Source organism: Tachyglossus aculeatus, chromosome 15 (assembly GCF_015852505.1).
Source record: "Tachyglossus aculeatus isolate mTacAcu1 chromosome 15, mTacAcu1.pri, whole genome shotgun sequence".
Taxonomy (NCBI): Eukaryota; Metazoa; Chordata; class Mammalia; order Monotremata; family Tachyglossidae; genus Tachyglossus; species Tachyglossus aculeatus.
This window is the reverse complement of record NC_052080.1, coordinates 12,157,113-12,174,905: the sequence shown is the minus strand read 5'-3', so window position 1 is coordinate 12,174,905 and position 17,793 is coordinate 12,157,113. Positions and strand designations below refer to the sequence as shown.

General features: G+C 51.2%; 1 long non-coding RNA gene across 3 annotated transcripts in view; it reads left to right on the top strand.

Moving 5' to 3' along the window:
* The window catches only part of LOC119937521, a 270,891-nt gene extending 265,735 nt beyond the window's left edge, over positions 1-5,156 (top strand). For all 3 annotated transcript variants that reach the window (XR_005454143.1, XR_005454145.1, XR_005454146.1), the window contains 2 exons: positions 50-362; positions 5,054-5,156. This is a non-coding gene — a long non-coding RNA (uncharacterized LOC119937521). The remainder of the gene's footprint in view (positions 1-49; positions 363-5,053) is intronic.
* The last annotated feature ends 12,637 nt before the right edge of the window (positions 5,157-17,793 follow it).

Below are 17,793 nucleotides of genomic sequence, written 5' to 3'. Positions count from 1 at the left end.
TGCCCATAACAGTCTTTCAGTCTCAGACTCACCTACTCTTCCCGCTCAGGGCTGATCTCGATGGAGGAGTTTCCCCGGATGTGGCAGCTCTTCAACGCCCACCACCACGTCAACAGGCACCACCTTCGCCCACCTGGGCCAGAGCGTGGACCTCAACAAAGACGGCAGCATCGACTTCAGCGAGTTCCTGAAGGCCTTCCACGTGGTCCACCGGCACAGAGCGCCAGGGAGGAAACCCCCTAGCCCGCCGCCGAAGACGAGACGTGGTAGCCGCCAGAACCACCCGCCCTGTCCTCCCCTCCCCGGGCTGATAGGGGCCGACGGAGAAGTCGCCGGGGAGAAGAGACTCATCGCCCAGACAGGTTAGTCAGTGTTGTGCCTCCTGCCCCGCCTGAATGGGGCCGAGCGGGCGTCCGAGCCCTCCGAGGCGGGCGCTGGCGGGAGGGTGGTCGGCCTGGCCCGGGGAAGAAGACGGAAAAAGAGGGTGAGAAGTCGAAAACTCTTCCACTCCAAAGTCTTGTTATCACGAATTAGAAATCAGTAACGGCTAGAAGCGGTACTTCAGATTTGTTGGTCTCCGTGTCCTCCGAGGCCCCGTTGCGAAGGAACGGCCTCCGTGTCCTCGAGAAAGGGTAGGCCCACATCCTGCCGAGTCGCCCCCGGCCCGTATAGGAGGCACGGGGGAGACCCCGAAGGAAGACCGCGCTGGCCGTTGGTTGAGAGGGCGTTTCTGGCGATACTGCCTCAAGAATCAATCAATCAATCGTATTGATTGAGCGCTTACTGTGTGCAGACACTCCCTACCCAACAGTGGGCTCACAGTCTAAAAGAACCTGGTCTGGGAGCTTTAAATCAGTCAATCAATCAATCAATCGATCAATCGTATTTATTGAGCGCTTCCTGTGTGAAGAGCACTGCACTAAGCGCTTGGGAAGTACAAGTTGGCAACATATAGAGACAGTCCCTACCCAACAGCGAGCTTAAAGCCCTCCGGACTGTAAAGCTCCGTTTGGGCAGGGAATACGCCTACCAGCGTGGTTATATTGTACTATATTGTACTAACTATATTGTATAGTGGAGAAGCAGCGTGGCTCAGTGGAAAGAGCCCGGGCTTTGGAGTCAGAGGTCATGGGTTCAAACCCCACCTCTGCCAATTGTTAGCTGTGTGACTTTGGGCAAGTCACTTCACTTCTCCGGGCCTCAGTTACCTCATCTGTGAAATGGGGATGAAGCCTGTGAGCCCCCCGTGGGACAACCTGATTACCTTGTACACCCCCCCAGCACTTAGAACAGTGCTTTGCACATAGTAAGCACTTAATAAATGCCATTATTATTATTACTTTCCCAAGCACTTAGTACAATGCACTGAACACAGTAAGTGCTCAGTAAATGGCACTGATTGATCGCAAGCTTTTCTCTATATCGGGAATAATGCTGGTGTTCATTTCAGATCCCTGAACATCATATCCCTGTTGAGAAAACTCCCCTTCCGACATACTCGCACACTTTGCCAGGTCGTAGGATGAGGCGTCCCCTGATTTTTAGAGCCTCCACGGCTAGCTAGCACCGCGTCATCATCATCAGCAATCGTATTTATTGAGCGCTTACTATGTGCAGAGCACTGTACTAAGCGCTTGGGAAGTACAAATTGGCAACATAGAGAGACAGTCCCTACCCAACAGTGGGCTCACAGTCTAGTTCAAAAAGACGGGGTGGGGACGGGGGATTGTGCCGGAGAGTTGTCTTCCTATCCTGGAAGCTGTTAAGAAGGGAATGAAGATGGTGCCATTCAAATCCTGCCCCCGGCTTGGAGAACACGGTCACCGTTAGTCCCCGCTGAGGGCCCGAACTACAACCGTCCTCCCCCTCGGTGACGGAGGAGGAGAGTGAGACATTGCCCGCACCACCAGGGAAATCCCTGAGACCCCAACGGCAGCACTGCCCTGCCCGAGCCGCCGTGACCGTGGCTAGGGCACAGGGACGGCAAGGACACAGGCCTGAGACTCAGGGCACCTGGATTCCAATCCCAGCGCTGTCACTTGCCTGCTGTGTGGCCTTGGGCAGCTCATTTAACTGCTCTCGGTCTCAGTCTCCTCATCCATAGAATGGGGACTCAGTACCCGTTCTCCCTCCCCTTAGGTGGTCATTCAATCGTATTTATTGAGCGCTTACCGTGTGCAGAGCACTGTACTAAGCACTTGGGAAGTACAAGTTGGCAACGTATAGAGACGGTCCCTACTCAACAGTGGGCTCACAGTCTAGGTGGTCGGATGGGGACTGTGTCTGACCTGATCGTCTTTCATCTATCAATCAATCAGTCAATCAATCAATCGTATTTATTGAGCGCTTACTGTGCGCAGAGCACTGTACTAAGCACTTGGGAAGTACAAGTTGGCAACGTATAGAGACGGTCCCTACCCAACAGTGGGCTCACAGTCTAGGTGGTCGGACGGGGACTGTGTCTGACCTGATCGTCTTTCATCTATCAATCAATCAGTCAATCAATCAGTCGTATTTATTGAGCGCTTACTGTGTACAGAGCACTGTACTAAGCACTTGGGAAGTACAAGTTGGCAATGCATAGAGACGGTCCCTACCCAACAGTGGGCTCACAGTCTAGGTGGTCGGACGGGGACTGTGTCTGACCTGATCGTCTTTCATCTATCAATCAATCAGTCAATCTATCTAGTCGTATTTATTGAGCGCTTACTGTGTGCAGAGCACTGTACTAAGCACTTGGGAAGTACAAGTTGGCAATGCATAGAGACGGTCCCTACCCAACAGTGGGCTCACAGTCTAGGTGGTCGGACGGGAACTGTGTCTGATCTGATCGTCTTTCATCTATCAATCAATCAGTCAGTCAATCAATCGTATTTATTGAGCGCTTACTGTGCGCAGAGTACTGTACTAAGCGCTTGGGAAGTACAAGTTGGCAACATATAGAGACGGTCCCTACCCAACAGTGGGCTCACAGTCTAGGTGGTCGGACGGGGACTGTGTCTGATCTGATCGTCTTTCATCTATCAATCAATCAGTCAATCAATCAGTCGTATTTATTGAGCGCCTACTGTGTGCAGAGCACTGTACTAAGCGCTTGGGAAGTACAAGTTGGCAACGTATAGAGACGGTCCCTACCCAACAGTGGGCTCACAGTCTAAAAGGGGGAGACAGAGAACAAAACCAAACATACTAACAAAATAAAATAAAATAAAATATCCCAGGGCTCTGCACCTAAAACACCACTATTGCTTGTAGCCGCCCATCAGCTGTAGCGATGGGACACTTGTCGCGAGCAAGACTCCATCCTAGCTGGGGGACAGATCTGTCACGGCTGACTCTCTTCTGCGGATAAGGACTCATTCAGTCCGTGAGTCAGAGAAAAACGTAAGATGGGAATTCAATACCTGCATGAAGCCCATGCAGGACAGGGACTGTGCCATGCCTAATAATAATAATAATAATAACATGATGGCATATATTAAGCGCTTACTATGTGCAAAGCACTGTTCTAAGCACTGGGGAGGTTACAAGGTGATCAGGTTGTCCCACGGGGGGCTCACAGTCTTAATCCCCATTTTACAGATGAGGTAACTGAGGCACGAAGAAGTTGACTTGCCCAAAGTCACACAGCTGACAATGGGCAGAGCCGGGAGCCTAATGAACTTGTACCTTCCCCAAGCGCATAATCCGGCACATAGTAAGCACTTAAAAAATATTATTAAGAGCAGCTGAAACTAAAGACTCGGGCACAGCCCTCTCCAAACTAGTCTGTCCCTTTTCACTGTGGTTGGAACACCTCCTTCTGTGTCCTGTCCCGTCTTCCTTAGGATTGCCCACATTCCTTAGGATTGCTCTCCTGCCGCAGAGCTGGCTTAGCTCTTCTTCTCACCCATCTTGGTTTTCCAGGGTTTGACCTCCCCCAGCCCCTCTGGGTTCATTCGCGTGGATCGAACCTTTGCGTTCAAGCCTGGACCTCAAACCTCATGCAAACAAGTGGCCAAATGTTAGTCGAATGAGAGCCCTTTGCGAAGGACCCATAAGCAGTGGTCCCTCTTTCCATCACCCCCAGATCCCTGTCTCTGCCCCAACCCCTTTCCTCCACCCCCAGTCCCCTGCCTCCGCCCCCGGTGAGGAGAATAAGACTCATGCAGAGATGCCCTTCAACCTGCAATTATTATAATAATAGTACTTGTCAAGTGCTTACTATTTGCCAAGCAGTCTTCTAAGCCCTGGGGTAAATACAAGTTAATCAGATTGGACCCAGTCTCTGCCCGCCATGGGGCTCGCTGTCTTAATCTCCATTTTCCAGATGAGGCAGCTGAGGCCCAGAGAAGTGATGGGACTTGCCCACGGTCACCCGGCCGACAAGTTGCAGAGCCAGGATTAGAAACCGGGTCCTTCTGATTCCCCGGCCTGTGCTCTATGTGCTATGCCCTGCTGCCTCTCGACAGTCGTTAATAATAAGGGACACTAGCAGAAAGACATGGGTGACAAAATGCAAGTGGTGTTCATTAAAGGAGCAGACACAGACAGATACACCCCCCACCCCCTCCCTATATATACACACACACACTCACTCACTCAGACATCACACCCACTCTGAGACGGATGTTTACCTACCCAGTGGTCCTGAGCCAGGACAGACCAGAATTTAAATGGAGGGAGGCAGGTTCAAGGTGGCTGTTTGTCTGGTCTTCAGCTGGCTTGTTCCCTGCTCGGACCCACCCGGGAAAGAGTGGGAGGAGGCGGAATAGGCAAAAAGTCATCTGGCGTCGGCCACCCTAGAACAGTCCTGAAGCTTCAGGGTCTGCCCTGCCTCTCGCCTTAGAGATCTTCAGATGTGTTTGGTCCTGAAAACCCCAAGGAGAAAACACGTTTAGCTGAAGTGTCTCGCAGCCTGTGGGAGGGGCCGGGTAAGGAGGAGGGCGACGGCGGCGGAGTAGCTGTTCGATGGGGGGGATTAGATGAGATATGAACTCGTCCGGTGAACGGGGCATAGGTCCCGGACCTTTCAGATGGGGCGTTTGAGTGACGGGCGGGTTTCTGTCCCCAGAGCCGTCCGCGGGAAGACTGAAGGTCCACGACCCGGCTCCGACCGAGCGGCCGAGGGTCCCGAGGGCGCCTCCCTGCAGCCTCCGCGCCACGGACAACCGCAAACGAGGTACGTGCCGGCGCCCGGTTTCTGATTCCCAGGTTGGCGGGGACTCCAGGAATGAGGTGTCAGCAGATGCTCACGTCCTGGGCTTGGCGAGGTCAGAACAATGGCACTTAACAAATACCATGGAAAAAAATGAACAAACTTGGGCCAGGTCCCCACAGGAATTTCTGGCCAAACCTGTGACATCTTCTCCGCCCCTCACCCGTAGATGCCAGGGCTCCTCCCACTTGCAGCCTCAGTTACCTCATCTGTAAAATGGGGGTCAAGTCCTACTCCCTCCCACTTTAGACTGTGAGCCCCCCGTGCGACAGAGATTGTGTGTAACCTGATTATCTTGTATCTACCCCAGTGCTTAGAACAGTGTTTGGCACAGAGAAATGCTCAGCGAGTACTGAAGCAGGATGGCCTAGTGGAGTCAGACAGACCTGGCTTCTCATCCCTGCTCCACCTCTTGTCTGCTTTATGACCTCGGGCAAATCTCTTCTCTAGGCCTCAGTTGCCTCATCTGTAAAATAGGGATTAGGACTGTGAGCCCCATGTGGGACATGGATCGTGTCCAACCCGACCTGCTTGTATCTACCCCCGGCACTTAGTACGGTGTCTTGCACATAGTAAGCGCTTAACAAATACCATTTAGAAAATAATAATGCTTCTTATTATCTGGCTGCTGGTGTAGACTTAGCTATCTCTGTAGGACAGGACTCCTCTTGGACTCCATCTTTTAGCAAACAGCTAGAAGTGTTGTTTTGCCGCCCCGTTCCCTCCGGCCTCTCCTCGGTGGGATCCCTTTGTTTGCCGGGGAGCGGGAGGGTGGGCTCCCTCAGGAAGGATCCCGGCCCCCGCCGTGGATCCGGGGGAAAGAGCCCGGCGCTGGGAGTCGGGAGGCCTGGGTTCTAGGCCCGGTTCCTGTGCGAGGTGGACGCGCCCGGCGGACGTCCTGAAGATCCTCTGGCTTGACATGGGTGGCAAAGACTGCAGTGGTTATTCCACATCCTGTCCCTAACCCAGCTTTCCCGCTTTTTTCCAAAAAGCCTCATTGGAAACCTCTCCCTCCCCCACCCTTAGGTCTCACAGAGGAGGGATAACGGGAGAACCGAGGCACAGTGAAGCGAAGTGAGTCTCCCAAGGTCACACAGCAAGCCACTGGCAGAGCCAGGATGAGAACCCAAGTGCCCCGTGCACTTTCCACTAGGCCACGCTGCTTCTTGGAGCCCTTCTAGCTTCGTGACTTTATGGAAAGGTCAGAAAAGCTCCAGGAGGAATGCATTCCTCTGTGCTCCCCCGCCCCCCCCGGGAAGAGATTGACCATTGTCTGCTGCCCCTCTTTGACAGGAATCCTTTTGGGAGGGCCCAAAAGAGAGAACAGTGCTTTGCACATAGTAAGCGCTTAATAAATGCCATCAAAAAAAAAAGAGAGAGGCATTCCCCCGGACAGGTGAGAGATAACTGCTGGAGTCCAGGGTAGCCCTCAGTCCCCCCTCTAGATCATAAGCACCATATGGGCAGGGAGTGTGTCTGTCATACTGCTTATTCACTCATTCAGATGTATTTATTGAGCACTTACTGTGTGCTGAGCACTGTACTAAGTGGTTGGGAGACTACAATAGAAAAATAAACAGACACGTTCCCTGCCCACAAGCTTGGAGTTTCATTCTATTGTACTCGTGCAAGCGCTCAGTACAGAGCGCTGCACAAAATGAGCACTCAATAAATACGACTGACTGAGGGGGCAGCTCCCCTGCTGCCCCCTCAAAACCCTGAAAGCTGTAATAGACCCTCTCCCTTAATACTGGTGGTATGTTAAGTGTTTACTCTGTGCCAAGCACTGTGCTGAGCCCTGGGGTGGATTCCAGGTATTCAGTTTGGAAACAGTCCCCATCCTACATGGGGCTCCTGGTCTAAACTGTCTAAGACCGTAGGGGCTTAAGGGGTCTGTGAGCCCCTTTGTGGGACAGAGACCATGGCTCAGCCCTTCACTTCAGGGGGCTCCTGCCCAGAGTGATCCCCCCGTGCTTCCCCCTACCCTCCAGGCCCAGGGATAAACCAGAATGAGGCTTCGCGCTTCATCCCAAGAGGACGGTAAATCAGGATGCTTTCTCCAACTACGAAGGGCTAACAGGCTCACAGCGTGGCCTCTTTCACAGGGGCTGGATTCGCTTTGAGTGTGACTCAGTTTACCTTTGTTCGGAGACCAGTGAGCGATCTAGGACTTCTCGTCTCCTTAAAGACCCGTTCCCCTCTCTCTTCTGCTGGTGAAGTGGTCTCACCATGGGCCTTATTTATTTATTTCTTTATTGGTATTTGTTAAGTGCTTACTCTGTGCCAGTCATTGTACTTAAGCGCTGGGGTAGATCATCATCATCAATCGTATTTATTGAGCGCTTACTATGTGCAGAGCACTGTACTAAGCGCTTAGATAATCAGGTTGGGCACAGTCTATGTCCCGTATGGGGCTCACAGTCTTCATCCCCATTTTACGGATGAGGGAACTGAAGCCCAGAGAAGTGACTTGCTCAGGGTCACACAGCAGATAAGTGGCAGAGCCGGGATTAGAACCCAGGCCCCTCTGACCCCTAGATCCGTGCTCTGCCCAATAGACCGCACTGCTTCTCCTCTTCCCGCCAAGGTCCGCCATCCGCTTGCTCTTGGAGTCACCCCACCGGGTGTATCATCAGGCCAGATACGGCTCACAGTCTAAGAGGGAGAACAGGTATCGAATCCCCATTTTACAGATGACGGAACTGAGGCACAGAGAAGCCAAGTGATTTACCCAGGGTCACACAGCATGCAGTTGGCAGAGCCGGGATTAGCACCCAGGTCCTCTAGCCCCCAGGCTTTATCCACTAGGCCACACCGCTTCCCGTTTTTCTTTTCCATTTTGGGGCTACTATTTCCCAGTGACCCTCCCCTGCTCTTTGCAGCCGAGAGTGAACGCTCTGGTTTTTGGTCTAAAAAGCCTATTGACCGTTCTGGTCAAATAGCCTCGGGTTTTAAGAAGAACCGCAGTCTTTGAAGGATTTGAAGGCGTAAACTATAACTCTCCAAAAGTAGATGGGGACTGTTTTTGAGTGGTTTACATAATGAACCACTGATTTTCCTCAGGGGAAGAAATGTTGTGCGTGCATTTTCCATTCCAAAAGAACCTGAACCATTTACATCTTTACCTTAGATTCCACTGGTTTCTCTTTAGTGGGTAAGTGGCAGGGAAATCACTGAATGTGCAAGCCCTGTTAACGCTGGGATATGTTACCGCTGTGGTATTTGTTAAGCTGTATGTGCCGAGCACTGTTCTAAGCACTGAGGTGGATACAGAATAATCAGGTCCCACATGGGGCTCAGTGTGAGGGGGGGGACGAAAGAGGCGAGTCCGGGATGACACCAAGGTGGGGGCCTTGTCAGCAAGGGGGGGGTGGTGACGGGGCGGGGGCAGTACCTGCCGTCGTCCAGCAGGGGGCGGCGGTGAGGAGGTGGGAGCAGTACCTGCCAGCCTCCAGCAGGGGGCAGTGGTGGGGGAGAGGGGGCAGTACCAGCGGTCGTCCAGCAGGGGGCGGCGGTGAGGGGCAGGAGCAGTACCTGCCATCCTCCAGCAGGGGGCAGTGTCGGCGGTCGTCCAGCAGGGGGCGGCGGTGAGGGGTCGGCAGGGGGCAGTGCTGGCGGTTGCCCAGCAGGGGGCGGCGGTGAGGGGGCGGGAGCAGTACCTGCCATCCTCCAGCAGGGGACAGTGGTGGGTGAGAGGGGGCAGTACCAGAGGTCGTCCAGCAGGGGGCGGTGGTGAGAGGGCAGGGGGCAGTGTCGGCGGTCGCCCAGCAGGGGGCGGTGGTGGGGGGTCGGGAGGGGGCAGTGCCGGTGGTCGCCCAGCAGGGGGCGGCGGTGAGGGGCGGGAGCAGTACCTACCATCCTCCAGCAAGGGGCAGTGGTGGGTGAGGAGGCAGTACCAGCGGTCGTCCAGCAGGGGGTGGTGGTGAGGGGTTGGGGGCAGTACCTGCCATCCTCCAGCAGGGGGCAGTGGTGGGGGGGGCAGTGTCGGCGTTCGCCCAGCAGGGGGCGGTGGTGAGGGGGCGGGAGCAGTACCTGCCATCCTCCAGCAGGGGGCGGTGGTGGGTGGGGGGCAGTACCAGAGGTCGTCCAGCAGGGGGCGACGGTGAGGGGGGCAGGAGGGGCAGTGTCAGCGGTCGCCCAGCAGGAGGCGGTGGTGAGGGGGCAGTGCCTGCGGTCGCCCAGCAGGGGGCGGCAGTGAGGGGGCGGGAGCAGTACCTGCCATCCTCCAGCAGGGGGCGGTGGTGGGTGAGAGGAGGCAGTACCAGCGGTCGTCCAGCAGGGGGCGGTGGTGAGGGGGCGGGGGCAGTGTCAGCGGCCGCCCAGCAGGGGGCGGCGGTGAGGGGGCGGGAGGGGACAGTGTCAGCGGTCGTCCAGCAGGGGGCGACCGGGAGGGGCAGTGTCGGCGGTCGCCCAGCAGGGGGCGGCGGTGAGCGGGCGGGAACAGTACCTGCCATCCTCCAGCAGGGGGCAGTGGTGGGTGAGAGGGGGCAGTGTCAGCGGTCGTCCAGCAGGGGGCGACGGTGAGGGGTCGGGAGGGGCAGTGTCAGCGGTCGCCCAGCAGGGGGCAGTGGTGAGCGGTCTGGAGGGGGCAGTGACAGCGGCTGTCCAGCAGGGGGCGGCGGTGAGCGGGCGGGAACAGTACCTGCCATCCTCCAGCAGGGGGCAGTGGTGGGTGAGGGGGGCAGTACCAGCGGTCGTCCAGCAGGCGGCGGTGGTGAGGGGGCGGGGGCAGTGCCGGCGGCCGCCCAGCAGGGGGCGGCGGTGAGGGGGCGGGAGCAGTACCTGCCATCGTCCAGCAGGGGACAGTGGTGGGTGAGAGGGGGCAGTACCAGCGGCCGTCCAGCAGGCGGCGGTGGTGAGGGGGCGGGGGCAGTGTCGGCGGCCGCCCAGCAGGGGGAGGCGGTGAGGGGGCGGGGGCAGTGCCGGCGGTCTCCCAGCAGGGGGCGGCGGTGAGGGGGTTGGGAGGGGGCAGTGCCGGCGGTCGCTCAGCAGGGGGGGCCCTGAAGGGAAGTGAAGTGAAGCGAAGCGACTTGTGCAAGCTCCCACAGCAGACCAAGAGCTCGCCGCCTCAGGCCCCCCCCTTGCCCCCCAGGAGTTGGCCAGTTGACAGTGGACCAGCATCAAATACCATTTTTCAGAATGACGAGTGACACAGCCTTTTAAGGCCAAAAGGAGGCGGGCAACAGTGGGGTTTTTGCCAGCCCAGTTTTAGTGCCCGAGCGCAGTTTGCCACTTGGCAGGTTTGAGTTCCAGTTTACACTGACATTCATTTCGTGCCGGTGACTCAGACAAGGCCAGGTAACAGCTGACCTCGTTTTCCTCCGGCAGGGGCGGCGATTCCGTCCTGCGACGGCCACACTCCGGCCAAACGGCCGTCTCCCACCCTGCTCTCCGGACCCAGGCCGGTGACGGGGCCCGTCGGCTTGAGCCCACCGACTCACTGCTGCCGCCTTCACCACCACCCTGCCGCCAGCGTCCTCCCGCTTCAAACCATTCTGGGTAAGAATGGCCTTTTTCAGGAATGATAATTGTGATACGTGTTAAGCGCTACTACCTGTCAGGCCTTGGGGTTGATAAAAGTGGACTGTGTCCTGCGTGTTGGCTCAATCTAGGTAGGGGGGAGAACAGGTGTTGAATCTCCATTTTGTAGGTGCGGGGGAGGACCAGAGGAACAGATAAGTAAAATGATTTGCCCGAGGTCACGCAGCAGGTAGGTGGCAGAGACAGGGGGAGAACCCAGGTCCTCTGACTCCAGACCCGGGCTCTAACCACTGAGCAATAGTGCTTCCCTTGGGTGGAAGCAAGCACTCCCTTCCCTTTATCTCTTCCTGTTCCAGTTTAATCGGATTTGAAAGCTAAGTCAATTTTATTCTTTCCCCTTCCAGTTTAGTTAATACAGTGCTCGGCGCTTAGAACAGTGCTTTGCACATAGTAAGCGCTTAATAAATGCCATTATCATTATTAATAATGGTAATAATAAAAATTAGTATTATCCCTTTCTGCTCCAGCTTAGCAGCACCTCAAAGTTATGTCGCCTTTATCCTTTCCTCTTCCAGTTTAGTAGGACCTCAAAGCCAAGTCAGTTTTTCCTTTCCTTTTCCAGTTTAGCAGGACCCCGAAGCTAATTTGGTTTTGTTCCTTCCTTCTCCAGTTTCGCAGGACATCCGGGCCGACTCAGTTTAATCCCTTCCTCCTCAAGTTCAGCAGGACCACAAAGGTAAATCTTTAATTTTTTTTTTGATGGCATTTGGTAAGCGCTTACTATGTGCAGAGCACTGTTCTACGCGCTGGGGGGGATACGTGGTGATCAAATTGTCCCACTTGGGGCTCACGCTCTTAATCCCCATTTTACAGTTGAGGTAACTGAGGCTCGGAGAAGTTGAGTGACTTGCCCAAGGTCACCCAGCAGACATGTGGCAGAGGCGGGATTCGAACCCATGACCTCTGACTCCAAAACCCGTGCTCTTTCCATTGAGCCACGCTGCTTCCCTTCCTCCTCCAGTTAAGTTCTCGCCTGTCCCGCCATCGACCCCCCCCCCCCGGCTCACATCATCCCCCGGGCCTGGAATGCCCTCCCTCTGCCCATCCGCCAAGCTCCCTCTCTTCCTCCCTTCAAGGCCCTGCTGAGAGCTCACCTCCTCCAGGAGGCCTTCCCAGACTGAGCCCCTTCCTTCCTCTCCCTCTCGTGCCCCTCTCCATCCCCACCCATCTTACCTCCTTCCCTTCCCCACAGCACCTGCATATATGTATATATGTTTGTACATATTTGTTACTCTATTTATTTTACTTGTGCATATCTATTCTATTTATTTTATTTTGTTAGTATGTTTGGTTTTGCTCTCTGTCTCCCCCTTCTAGACTGTGAGCCCACTGTTGGGTAGGGACTGTCTCTATATGTTGCCAACTTGTACTTCCCAAGTGCTTAGTACAGTGCTCTGCACACAGTAAGCACTCAATAAATACGATTGATGATGAAGTAGGACCTGAAAAGCTAAGTCAGTTTGATTCCCTCCTCCTCCAGTGTAGCAGGGCCTCAAACCTAAGTCAGTTTGATTCCTTCCTCCTCCAGGGTAGCAGGGCCTCAAAGCTAAGTCAGTTTGATTCCTTCCTCCTCCAGTGTAGCAGGGCCTCAAAGCTAAGTCAGCTTTGAGGTGCTGCTACAGTGGAGGAGGAAGGAATCAAACTAAGTCAGTTTGATTCCTTCCTCCTCCAGGGTAGCACGGCCCCAAAGCTAAGTCAGTTTGATTCCTTCCTCCTCCAGTGTAGCAGCACCTCAAAGCTAAGTCAGTTTGATTCCTTCCTCCTCCAGTTTAGCGGGACCAGAAAGGTAGGTCAGTTTGATTCCATCCTCCTCCAGTGTAGCAGGGCCTCAAAGCTAAGTCAGTTTGATTCCTTCCTCCTCCAATTTAGCAGGCCCTCAAAGCTAAGTCAGTTTGATTCCTTCCTCCTCCAATTTAGCAGGCCCTCAAAGCTAAGTCAGTTTGATTCCTTCCTCCTCCAGTGTAGCAGGGCCTCAAAGCTAAGTCAGTTTGATTCCTTCCTCCTCCAGTGTAGCAGGACCAGACAGGTAAGTCAGTTTGATTCCTTCCTCCTCCAGGATAGCAGGACCAGACAGGTAAGTCAGTTTGATTCCTTCCTCCTCCAGTTTAGCAGGACCAGACAGGTAAGTCAGTTTGATTCCTTCCTCCTCCAGTTCAGCAGGACCTCAAAGCTGTCCGTTGGATTCCTTCCTCCTCCAGTTCAGCAGGACCTCAAAGCTGTCCGTTGGCTTCCTTCCTCCTCCAGTTCAGCAGGACCTCGAAGCTGTCCGTTGGGTTCCTTCCTCCTCCAATTTAGCAGGCCCTCAAAGCTAACTCAGTGGGATTCCTTCCTCCTCCAATTTAGCAGCGTCTCAAAGCTAAGTCAGTTGGATTCCTTTCTCCTCTAATTTAACAGGACCTCAAAACTAAATCAGTTTTATCCCTCCCTGCTTCAGTATAGCAACACCTCAAAGCCAAGCCACTTTTATGCCTTCCCTTCCAGTTTAGCACAACCTCTAAACCAAGTCAGTTTTATTCCTCACTCCTCCAATTAAGCAAAATTCTCAAAGCTAAGTGAGATTCCTTTATTCTCCAGTTTAGTAGGACCTAAATTTAAAATTATTAAATTTTTATAGGTTAAATAGGTGAAATTTTTAATATTAAATTTCCGGTTTATGCCTTCCTTTTCCAGATTAGCAAAACCAAGTCAGTTTTATTTCTTACTCCTCCAGTTAAGCAAAATTTTCAAAGCTAAGTGAGATTCCTTTATTCTCCCGTTTAGTAGGACCCAAATTTAAAATTATTAAATTTTTATAGGTTAAATAGGTGAAATTTTTAATATAAAATATTAAATTTTCCAGTTTATGCCCCCCTTTTCCAGATTAGCACAACCTCAAAGCCAAGTCAGTTTTATTCCTTACTCCTCCAGTTAAGCAAAATTCTCAAAGCTAAGTGAGATTCCTTTATTCTCCAGTTTAGTAGCACCGAAATTTCAAATTATTAAATTTTTATAGGTTAAATGGGTGAAATTTTTAATATAAAATTATATTAAATTTTCCAGATTAGCACAACCTCAAAGCCAAGTCAGTTTTATTCCTTACTCCTCCAGTTAAGCAAAATTCTCAAAGCTAAGTGAGATTCCTTTATTCTCCAGTTTAGCAGGACCGAAATTTAAAATTACTAAATTTTTATAGGTTAAATAGGTGAAATTTTTAATATAAAATTATATTAAATTTTCCGGATTAGCACAACCTCAAAGCCAAGTCAGTTTTATTCCTTACTTCTCCAGTTAAGCAAAATTCTCAAACCTAAGTGAGATTCCTTTATTCTCCAGTTTAGCAGGACCGAAATTTTAAATTATTAAATTTTTAATAGGTGAATTTTTAATATAAAATTATATTAAATTTGCCAGATTAGCACGACCTCAAAGCCAAGTCAGTTTTATTCCTTTCTCCTCCACTTAAAATTCTCAAAGCTAAGTGAGATTCCTTTATTCTCCAGTTTAGCAGGACCGAAATTTAAAATTATTAAAATTTTTATAGGTAAAAAACTTGTAATATAATTTAATATTCTCCTCCTCTAGTTTGGCAGGACCTCAAAGCTAAATTTAATTTTAGGCCCTCCCCCTCCAGTTTAGCAGCCCCTAAAAATTTAGTTAGGGTTCATTCCTTCCTCCTCCAGCTTGGCGGGACCTCCTGGGTAAGGCAGTTGAGGACATAGACCATCGTCTCTCCCTCCTAGGGAGGAGTTCGTTTTGGGCAACTCCTTTTCCCTAGGAGCGAGAGATGGTGGGAGGCCTCAGCTGCCTTACCCAGGAGGGCCCGCTCAGCTGGAGGAGGAAGGAATGCGGGGGTCCTTTAGTGGGTAGGTAGGGAAAGAAGAGATAAGGGTATGGTAGTGAGCCCTGCTGAGAGAGGAACCCTCCATAGCACAGGAGGCAAGATGGCAGGCTACAGTGCCAGAGGTTGGGGGTTCAAGTCCCACCTTGGGGTGGTGGCGATGAGAAATTTAACTTTTTAGGGAAATTAAAACTAGACAATGAGACAAAGAGCGTGTTGTGTTTGTTTTTGCTCTCTCTTCTTTAAATCTAAGTTAACTTCAGTTTTTCCTCCTCCACTTTAGCAGGACCTCAAAGCTGAGTCACTTTGGTTTTTTTTTTTTTATTTCCTCCTCCACTTGAGTAGTTTTAGTCCTACCTCCTCCAATTTACCAGGATGTTAAAGTATTAGTTTTTGATTCCTACCTCCTCCAATTTAGCAAGACCTTAAAGAAATATTAATTTTATTCCTACCTCCTTCAATTTAGCAAGACCTCAAAGAAATATTAGTTTGATTCCTTCCTCCTCCAATTTAGCAGGACCACAAAGCTAAGTCAGTTTGATTCCTTCCTCCTCCAGTTTTGCATTGCCTAAACACCAACGCACCCCTAAGACCGTGGAGGAGAAAGGAACAAAACTGACAGTTTTATTCCTTCCTCCTCCATTTTAGCAGGGCTTTAAAGAAATATTACTTTTATTCCTACCTCCTTCAATTTAGCAAGACCTCAAAGAAATTTTAGTTTTATTCCTTCCTCCTCCAGTTTACCAGCATCTCAAAGCCAAATGAGTTTTATTTATTTATTTATTCCTCCATTTTAGCAGGACCTTAAAGAAATACTAGTTTTATTCATACCTCCTATTTAGCAAGACCTCAAAGAAATATTAGTTTTACTCCTTCCTCCTCCAATTTAGCAGGACCACAAAACCAAGTCAGTTTGATTCCTTCCTCCTCCAGTTTTGCATTGCCTAAACACCAAGACACCTCTAAGACCTTGGAGGAGAAAGGAACAAAACTGACAGTTTTATTCCTTCCTCCTCCAGTTTACCAGTACCTCAAAACCAAGTCAGTTTGATTCCTTCCTCCTCCAGTTTTGCATTGCCTAAACACCAACACACCTCTAAGACCTTGGAGGAGAAAGGAACAAAACTGACAGTTTTATTCCTTCCTCCTCCATTTTACCAGCACCTCAAAACCAAGTGAGTTTTATTCCTTCCTCTTCCATTTTACCAGCACCTCAAAACCAAATAATGAGTTTTATTCCTTCCTCCTCCAGTTTAGCAGCACCTCAAAACCAAGTCAGTTTGATTCCTTCCTCCTCCAGTTTTGCATTGCCTAAACACCAACACACCTCTAAGACCTTGGAGGAGAAAGGAACGAAACTGACAGTTTTATTCCTTCCTCCTCCATTTTACCAGCACCTCAAAACCAAATGAGTTTTATTCCTTCCTCCTCCAGTTTACCAGCACCTCAAAACCAAATGAGTTTTATTCCTTCCTCCTCCAGTTTAGCAGCACCTCAAAGCTAAGTCAATTTGATTCCTTCCTCCTCCAGTTTTGCATTGCCTAAACACCAAGACACCTCTAAGACCTTGGAGGAGAAAGGAACAAAACTGACTGTTTTATTCCTTCCTCCTCCATTTTACCAGCACCTCAAAGCTAAACCAGTTTTGTGCTTTCCTCCTCCATGGCGCCAGGACCTCAAAGATAAGTCAGCTGCAAGGCCCTAGTACCCTAGTGGAGAAAGGAGTGAAACCTGCCTTGGATTTAAAGCCCTGAGGAGCTGGAGGAGAAAGAAAAAGAAGAAGTCAACCTGCCTACCTGAGAGGTGCTGCTAAACTGAAAGAGGAAGGAAGGAAGAATGGACAGAGTGAGCTGTATTTATACGTTCCCTCCTCCAATTGGGCTGGAGCTCAAAGCTAAATCAGCTGTGAAGTCTCATTAACCTTTAGGAAGAGAGAATGAAACTAACATTAGCTGTTGTGAGGTTCTGCTAAATTGGAGGAAGGAATCAAACTGACCCAGCTGATTTAGCTTGGAGGTCCTGCTCCATTGGACAGTAGCAGGACCTCCAAGCTAAATCAGCTGTGAGAAAGTGCCACATTGAGGGCAGAAGGAATGACACTGCAAATAAAACTATTTTATTCCTTCCTCTTCTAGTTTAGCTGCACCGCAAAACTAAAATCAATCAATCGTATTTACTGAGCACTTACTGTGTGCAGAGCACTGTACTAAGCGCTTGGGAAGTACAAGTTGGCAACATAAAGTCCTAAAGGTCAGCCCTGAGATCTTGATCAACTGGAGGTGGAAGGAATAATCCTGATTAAGCTTGGAGGAACTCAGGGTTTGGCCAGAAGTTGACGGCTAAATTAATTTTATTCCTTCCTCCTCCAGCTTAGCCAGACCTCCTGGATAAGTCAGTTGAGGATGTATACCATCATCCCTTCTTTCGAGGAGGAGGAGATGGTGTGAGTCCTCAACTGACTGATCTACGAGGTCCTGCTAAAACTGGAGAAAGAAGGAATACCAGGTGTTCCGTATTAATCATTTTAGTGCCAGTAAACCCAAAGCTGTGCTAGGGTAGGAGTCGGGAGGAGGAAAGGCCGAGTGGTGCAGGAGGGAAGAGCCTGGCCTCCAGAGCCAGAGGTTGGGGATTGTAATCCCACCTTGGGCTTCTGGCTGTGCAAGAATCAAACTTTGGGGGGGAAATTTAAAAATGCAAGGAGGAGAAGGGAGTGCTACGTCTGGCCTTCCTCTTTATCTCTCTGCTGTGAAAAAGGAAAAAGGAAAAAACTCCTAGCAAAGACTTACCTCGAGGCCGAAACTATGGTTTCACGTAAATCCGGGCCCTCTCCGGCGCTGTTACCTAAAGAAAACCTGCAAAGGGGATTCCCTTTGCAGTTGCTGTGTTCTTCCCCTCTTTTTTCTGTCTTTCAATGTGAAGAGAAGAAGGGTTTGGCTGTAAAGGGTGCCTTTGGGCTAAAAGCTGTTTAAAGCTGTTTGTCCTGTTCCCCTCAAGAAAATCTCCCACAGTGGTCACCTAAAGGAAAAATCCAAGGCGTGGCAGGAGATTCTGAGGGAAAAAGTTCCAGACTCCTTTAGAGCACATCCGGTTTGCTGCCGCTTCTTCACCCGGCCGTAGAGCTAGGAATAAACAAGTGCTCAGAGGTCGCTCACCTTATCGTCTTTCTCCGGAGGACAGGGGCTCTTCTCCATCATGAAATCTCAGACTGCCAATGCCGATCTTTACACGCATCTGCCCG